The sequence below is a fragment of the Portunus trituberculatus genome, chromosome 14 (genome assembly GCF_017591435.1).
Source record: "Portunus trituberculatus isolate SZX2019 chromosome 14, ASM1759143v1, whole genome shotgun sequence".
NCBI classification, from domain to species: Eukaryota; Metazoa; Arthropoda; class Malacostraca; order Decapoda; family Portunidae; genus Portunus; species Portunus trituberculatus.
In genome coordinates this window covers 5,644,389-5,652,113 of record NC_059268.1, presented here as the reverse complement: position 1 = coordinate 5,652,113, position 7,725 = coordinate 5,644,389, and positions in this window count along the sequence as shown.

Genomic DNA, 7,725 nt, shown 5'->3' with positions numbered 1-7,725 from the left:
TCTTATATGAAATCTAGTCATAGGAAGTTAGAAATACAGACACAGGCAGGGAGTTCCAGAGTTCACCAGAGAAAGGTATGAATGACTGAGAGTACTGGTTAATTTTTGCATTAGGGAGTTGGACAGTTGCACAAAACAAAATAAAAGATCAATTTTAAAAAGTAAATTATATAACATTACCTTCATACATGCAAAACAAACACACATACATAGATAGATAGAAAGATATTCATTGACTACTAAATCACATCACATAGGCAATTTTATGTTGACAAAATACACGTGGTCCATGGTATCACATTGCAAATAAGTAATAAGGTGGCCCTACTGTCACTATCAGACATAAGATCAGACACTAAGACACAAACTGAAACAAATAAAAGAAGAGGTCCGCCGTGGTACAGTGGAACCATGCGTGCTTTGGGGTTCGAGGGATCTCCAAGCGCACGGGTTCGAATCTTGTCCTTGGTCCGAGTGTAGGTTGGGCTTCCTCACTCGGGGTAAGGGTTTCCTAGCGGGTGGGCTTTCAGATAGGAGTACCACAATAAGTATCCCCTTTAGCCCATAAATTCCCGTGAAAAACCCCACATTAAAAGGAAACAGAAATATATACACACATAGATGCAGTCGATAAAATTTCCATATATATCTGCATCTTAGCACCATACAGGCCATCATGATGCAGGTGTAAAGAAAAGCCTCTATCAGATTCACAAACAAGGTGCCACATCACTGTCCTACAAATCCCTTCATGTAATACCTTTCCCATTCTCTCTTTTTTCCCCTTCTTGCGCCGCACCTCACCCGTCCTTTTCATCTTTATTTTTCCTTTTTCCCTGCTTTCTTCCTTTATTTTTCTTTCCATTTCTTAGTTTTGGTTATCTCCTTCCCTATATGATTTCTTTCTTATTTTATTGTTTTTTTTTAAGCTTCTCTTCCTTTCTTTCTCCTTTCTTTTTCCTATCATTTCATACAATTCTGTGTTTACTTGTATTTCTTCCTTTTTTTTTCTTTCCAGCTGCATATTTTCATTCCTTCTTTCCTATTCTAGTCTCTTATATATTTCTTTTTATTTTCTATCCTTTTCTTTTCTCATTCTTCTTTTTTTCCCTTCTTTTTTAATCACGTATTAAAATTTTTTGTCTTTGTTACTCTTACTTTCTTTCCTTTCATAGTTCTTTTCATCTATCTTTTTATATATTTCGTCTCCTTTTCCCTTTCATCTCTTCTTTTCTTCCTTCTTTTTTATCTTTCTTGTATCATGTATTTCAATCCCTTACCATTATTTTTCCTTATTTTACCTTTACTTTCTCTCCTTCCACCGTTCCTTTCATCTATCACATACACCTCCTCTCTACACCACCTTCAAATCTTCAGTACATTTCATCCTTCACCACGCACAGGTACCCACTCAAGCGAGAAGAAAAAGGTAAAGAACATCGAAGTCAAAACCCCAAAAGAAGAAGCATATGTTCCTCAAAGTTAGCAGTGAAATAACACATCCGTTGACTCAGAGAAGGAAGTAAAGGAAGTTGCTGGCTGGCGAAGAGTTACGCTTAAGATGACCGCTCAGGATGGTCGGGGATCAAAGAGTGTTGGGGAGAATTACATATGCAGAAAAACTTTTGCCCCGGTGGGAAAACAACGAGCTTGCCACATAGGTACGTAAAATTCTCCAGGGAAAAAGTGAGAGAGAGAGAGAGAGAGAGAGAGAGAGAGAGAGAGAGAGAGAGAGAGAGAGAGAGAGAGAGAGAGAGAGAGAGAGAGAGAGAGAGAGAGAGAGAGAGAGAGAGAGAGAGAGAGAGAGAGAGAGAGAAAGAGAGAAAGAAAGAAAGAAAGAAAGAAAGAAAGAAAGAAAGAAAGAAAGAGAGAGAGAGAGAGAGAGAGAGAGAGAGAGAGAGAGAGAGAGAGAGAGAGAGAGAGAGAGTGAGAGAAAGGGATGTATAAGCTAAAAATTTTCAACGTAACTTTTTCTATAGGTGAGGTGAGAGGAAAGCCTACGTGATTGAAAATGCGTTTTGTTTTGTTCTGCCTTGTTTCTATTTTGCTTCATCATGAATATAGACATCTTTCATTCTATTATTATTATTATTATTATTATTATTATTATTATTATTATTATTATCACCATTACTATCGTTACTATCATCACCATCATCATCAGAATCATTACTGGCATTTCATAGAGGCGAGGACAACAATAGTAGCAGCAATAGTAGGAACAATACACAAGAGATGCTTCACTACAGACAGACAGACACCAATAAAAAAAATCAAACCAAACTAATGTACTGCACGTTACTTTCCCGGGGCCAATGACAAAACCAATTTCCTAAACACTACCGCGCCATGGAAAGGAAAAAGGAAAGTTGATACGTCTGCACATTAAGGAAAAAGTATAAGTGAACAGCACAAAGCGATAAGAGCATAGGCAGGAATTTTTGTGCCCAGAGAGAGAGAGAGAGAGAGAGAGAGAGAGAGAGAGAGAGAGAGAGAGAGAGAGAGAGAGAGACTACAGACATAATATGCACGAGAGCGAACCAGTAAATTCCAGTCGTCACACAGTCAAAATGAAAAGCGAGACAAAAAGAATACTCGAATGAAAACAGGAGAATAAACATTACAGGGAAAAATAGTGACTAACGTACACAAACACAGAGGAATGCACAAAGACACAAAATACGCACAAACACACAGGAGCAAAAACAAAATATATAAAAGAACACAGAGACGAAAACAAACACAAAAATTAAATTGCATGACAGACAGAAATTAGAAAAAAAAACAGTTCTTTCGTCTTCATTCATTCATTCTTTTTACACATAGGAGCCGCCGTGGTACATGCGTGCTTTGGGATCCCGGTCCGAGGGGTCTCCAAGCGCACGGGTTCGAATCCTGTCCACGGTCCGAGTGTAGGTTGGGCTTCCTCACTCGGGGCAAGGGTTTCCTAGCGGGTGGGCTTTGAGATAGGAGGTACCCCGAAAAATGTATACACTTTAGCCCAGAAATTCCCGTGAAAAGCCCACATGGTATAAATAAAGAAAATGAAAAAAAATATGCAACAGACACTTTTCTGAAAACTTCACACCCAAACTAATTTTTGACTAATTCTTTGGATTCTTTTACGGAGACTACAATTCAAGTGGGCTTTTTTTTCTAATATTTTTTTTTTTTGCCCTTGGTATAGATAGTTCTTCCTCTTACTTTAAAAAAAACCTCCTTCCCTTTCTCTTTTCACCCTCTGCACCTTTTTCTCTCCTACTCCTCTTTATCTTCCTCTCTCTCTCTCTCTCTCTCTCTCTCTCTCTCTCTCTCTCTCCACTTCACACCACGGGAAGGGAAAGCAAAGCCACCCAAAGCAATGACCGTGTAAGTAAGGAGCGAGGACTGCACGGAGAGGGAGGGAGCAACGGGACGCAATTCGACGCTACCTACGCATTCGGGGTGACTAAGTTAAGTGAGATTAGTTCGTCTCTCGCCTCTAGGGATAGCACGCGTCCTCTCTTCCGATCACGACCGCGGCACAACAGCACGGCCAGCCAGCGTCTCTTCTCCCTCTGCCCGCGCCCTGCCTACGGGGGACCGAGCGTTCGTTATGGAGTGTTAAGCTCACGTAATAAAGTTAAAGCCCAGTAAACCGGTCCTAATGAAACTGTGGCGGCGCGGCAGTTTGCTCGCAGGACGGAACACCCGGAGGCAGTTAACCAGGAGGGAGAGGGTAGCTTACAACCCCCCGGGGAGGCAAGGGACCGGAGGGGGAGGATGAGGAATGAGGAGATTACGTGAGAGAGAGAGAGAGAGAGAGAGAGAGAGAGAGAGAGAGAGAGAGAGAGAGAGAGAGATTGTCATACACAGACAAAAACATACATATAGGAAAGGAGAAGAAAAGGAGAGAGAAAAAAAAAGAGAAATGATGAACAACAACAAGGACAGGAACGAGAGTTGGAAGAGGGTGGCGGCACAGAATCACAAAGACAAAATAGACAATACAATAAACATGAAGAGTCACCAGACGGAGGAGCAAAGTGCTGGAGGAAATGAAAGGAAGGGAAGGAAGGAAGGGAGGAGCAGAAAACAGCAGAGAGGCCAAACAGGAGATGTAAAACGAGAGAGAGAGAGAGAGAGAGAGAGAGAGAGAGAGAGAGAGAGAGATTCAAATAAGAAACCTGAGACAAGGAGAGGGAGAGTTGGGCAGTCACGTGAAGGGGAGGACAAGGAGACATCACCAGAAGTCAAAGGGTCTCTCTCTCTCTCTCTCTCTCTCTCTCTCTCTCTCTCTCATATTACCAACTAAAAGCGACATCTAAAAGGGACGGGACATCATATTTCATTTTCTTTACCTTATGTCTCTGTTGTGAAAAGAAAATCATGTCACAAAGTAATACGTGTTGATGCTTCAGTCTCAGCCAACACTCAGAGAACCATTGACGTTATTTCTAAACGCAGAGATTACAAGTTGTTGTTTTTGTAAGGATGCAGAATTATTTTACTCATTCAGTACTTGGACGCATTTTTACCACGAGTTTTGGGTGTGATTAGACGATTTTGTTTACATTATGGAGGTCAAACGATTAATGGCCAGAGTTTTCACTATTTTAATCCCTCCCTTTAAGTTTCTGTAGCTGTATAAAATCGTCAAATAGTAAGCAGAATGAAGATGAAAACGCGTCGTAGTACTGAAGGGGTTAAGAGAACTTGTAGATATTTTTCTTTGCTGTGAAAGGATATCATATGAAATTCACGCGTCATTTATTTATTAGTTAACAGTAGTAGTGGGAAGTAACTATTCTTCTATTTGTGGACTATTTAAGAGACTAGAGCAATTAATAAAGATTTTGTATATGTATTTTTTGTTTGGTATGAAAGGATTATATGCAACTCTCGCACCATCTATCTATCAATCTACATGGAAAACTACTATTCCTCTATCTGCGGACTATCTAAGAGACCAGTGTAATGATTAGTAAAGATTTTGTATGTATAAGTATTTTTATTTGCTGTGAAATGATCATATGGAATTCTCGCACCATTTATTCTTTAGTTAACATAAGAAGTGTACGTGGAAAATTAAAACTGTTCTTCTGTTTGTGGACTATTTCAAAGACTATGTGAAATTAATAAAGATTTTGTATAGGTGTTTTTGTTTACTGTAAAATGATCATATGAAACCCTCGTACCATTTATTCTTTAGTTAACATAAGTAGTAGTAGGAAATAACGACGAAGTTTCTGTTTGTTTGTATTTCCTTTGTGTTCTCTTGCATTCCTCCTTTCCTCCCACCCGCACATCTGCATAATGACGCAAGACAGGTTGTTCTTGACCCTCCGTACTGGTGATGACAGCATGACACTTCTTAATTCATCTCGGAAACGCTCGAATTTACCGGACTAAAAAGTAAATAGATGAATGAATAGATAAATGAATAAAGTGTTGTGAAGTATTAATATGAGAGAGTTATAATTTGATAAACAGTAGTATAATATTATATCTATTAATTTTTGTTTCTCTCTCTCTCTCTCTCTCTCTCTCTCTCTCTCTCTCTCTCTCTCTCTCTTTTACGTATCTTTATTCGACCCTCCTCCTACTTTCGTCCAGTTTTCGTGCCCCTCTTGCCTCCACGCTACGCTCTGTCAACCGTGCCTTCCTGTTTGAGTTTTCCAGGGCAAGGGTCAGTCAGTCAGTGTGCGGCAGTGGGGAGGCGGCCTGGAGTACTCACAGCCTGTTCTGTCTCCCTTGTTCAATCGAGTCTTTTCCCTCTTACCGTCCCTACCCCAATGACTTCTTTCCTTGACTTCTTCAGTGGAATATTTAGAACTGCCTGGAGTACACACACACACACACACACACACACACACACACACACACACACACACACACACACACACACACACACACACGGCGATCAGTCTCAGTCCCTCTTCAAATTGACTGTTCGTTCAATTTTTTCGTTGACTTTTCCTTTCCTCTGTTTAGTCTCTCCTTTGCACTCTATAGAGCTTGCTTGATATGCTCTCTCTCTCTCTCTCTCTCTCTCTCTCTCTCTCTCTCTCTCTCTCTCTCTCTCTCTCTCTCTCTCTCTCTCTCTCTCTCTCTCTCTCTCGTGGCTGTTTCTAGAGAGTGTTCATCCTTAGTCCCAAGGAAGAAAAGGAAAGGAGGAGGAGGAGGAGGAGGAGGAGGACAAAAAAAAGAAAATTAAAGGTAGAGAAAAAGAACAAGGAAGAGAAACGAAAAACAAAAAAACAGGCGACGAAGACAAGGAGGAAGAGAAGGAGGAGAAATAATACAATGGAAAAGAAAAAAAGAAAAGAAAAGACAAACAAAAATAAAAGCAACACTCGTAAACGCAACACAGATCGCCAGCCGGTGCACCAAACCAAACCAAACCAAACTGAATCAAACCAAACTAGACAACACACTCCACGGCGACACTCACGCCCGAATTCAGAAGCGTTTTGTTCTCTCACCACGATTATTTTCAAGGGCCACAGAAATAATTAGCGATGTTTCCAAGAGTTTTTGGTGCAACAAACTAACTAAACCAAACTGAATCGAACCAAACTAGACAACACACTCCACGTTCATAGTATTCAGAAGCGTTTTGTTCTCTCAGCACGACTAATTTCAAGGGCCACAGAAATAACTAGCGGTGTTTTCAAGAGTTCTTTTCCAGTTAATAATGTAGAAACCTTGCCACTCTCTGTAGAACCATAAAAACACCTTAAAAGAAAAACTCGTATAAACTTAAATAAAGGCTCTTGAAATAGTGGAGGCGAGGCAGAGAAGTGTTTGAGAATACAAGCTTCAATCATAACTTAATGAAACATCACAAGAGTCAAAAGCTTGTGGAACCCTCGCTGCGCTTCAAACTCATCGGAACGCAACAAATAGGCGACTCATTAGCTACGCGTTTATAAATATGACTAATTGCCCGGTAAAGGTAAATATATCACCGGTAAAGCATGAAAAAAAAAAAACGCTCTCTCTCTCTCTCTCTCTCTCTCTCTCTCTCTCTCTCTCTCTCTCTCTCCTAGCTCGTTTAACGCGGGCGCTTTACTCTAACAAGACCGGCAAACTTCGGTCACGCACGAAAAAAGCAACGAACGAAAAAAAGGAAGAGTCAAGCAACTGTAAAAGAAAAAAGAAATGTTACAATACCTTTAAAAGTGAAAGAGTAAGGGAGTGTATGCGTGCGAGTGTGTGGGAGTGTGAGGGAGGGAGGAGGGAGGGAGGGCAAGAGGTAGGGAGGAATGAATGGAGGAGGGAAGAAGGGGAAAGAGTTTATCGGTACAACAGAACGCCAGCATAGAGTAAATTAAGTCAAAAATATCACTATAGTTACCATTTAAAAAGTGGAGAGGGGTGCGTGTGTGTGGCGCTGTGGGACGAAAGGGAGGAAAAAAAGGGGGAGGGAGGAATGAAGGGAGAGAGAAAAGGAGAAGTTTGTCGCTATAACAGAACGCCGAAAGTAGAATAATGAAAACGTATGTTACTACTACACTTGTCCTTTAAAAGTGGTAGGGGAGGAGGGAGGAAATGAGGAAGGGAGGCATAAAGGGATAAAAGGGGAGAGGGATGGATGAATAAAGAGGAGGAAGAGAGACCTTGCCACTTTAATAGAACGTCAAAAATAAATTAAACAAAAAAAGTACATTGCTATTTATCTTTTTAAAGTAGACGGGTAGGGGTGCGGAAGGAAGGAAGGAAGGAGGGAGGGAGGGAATGATG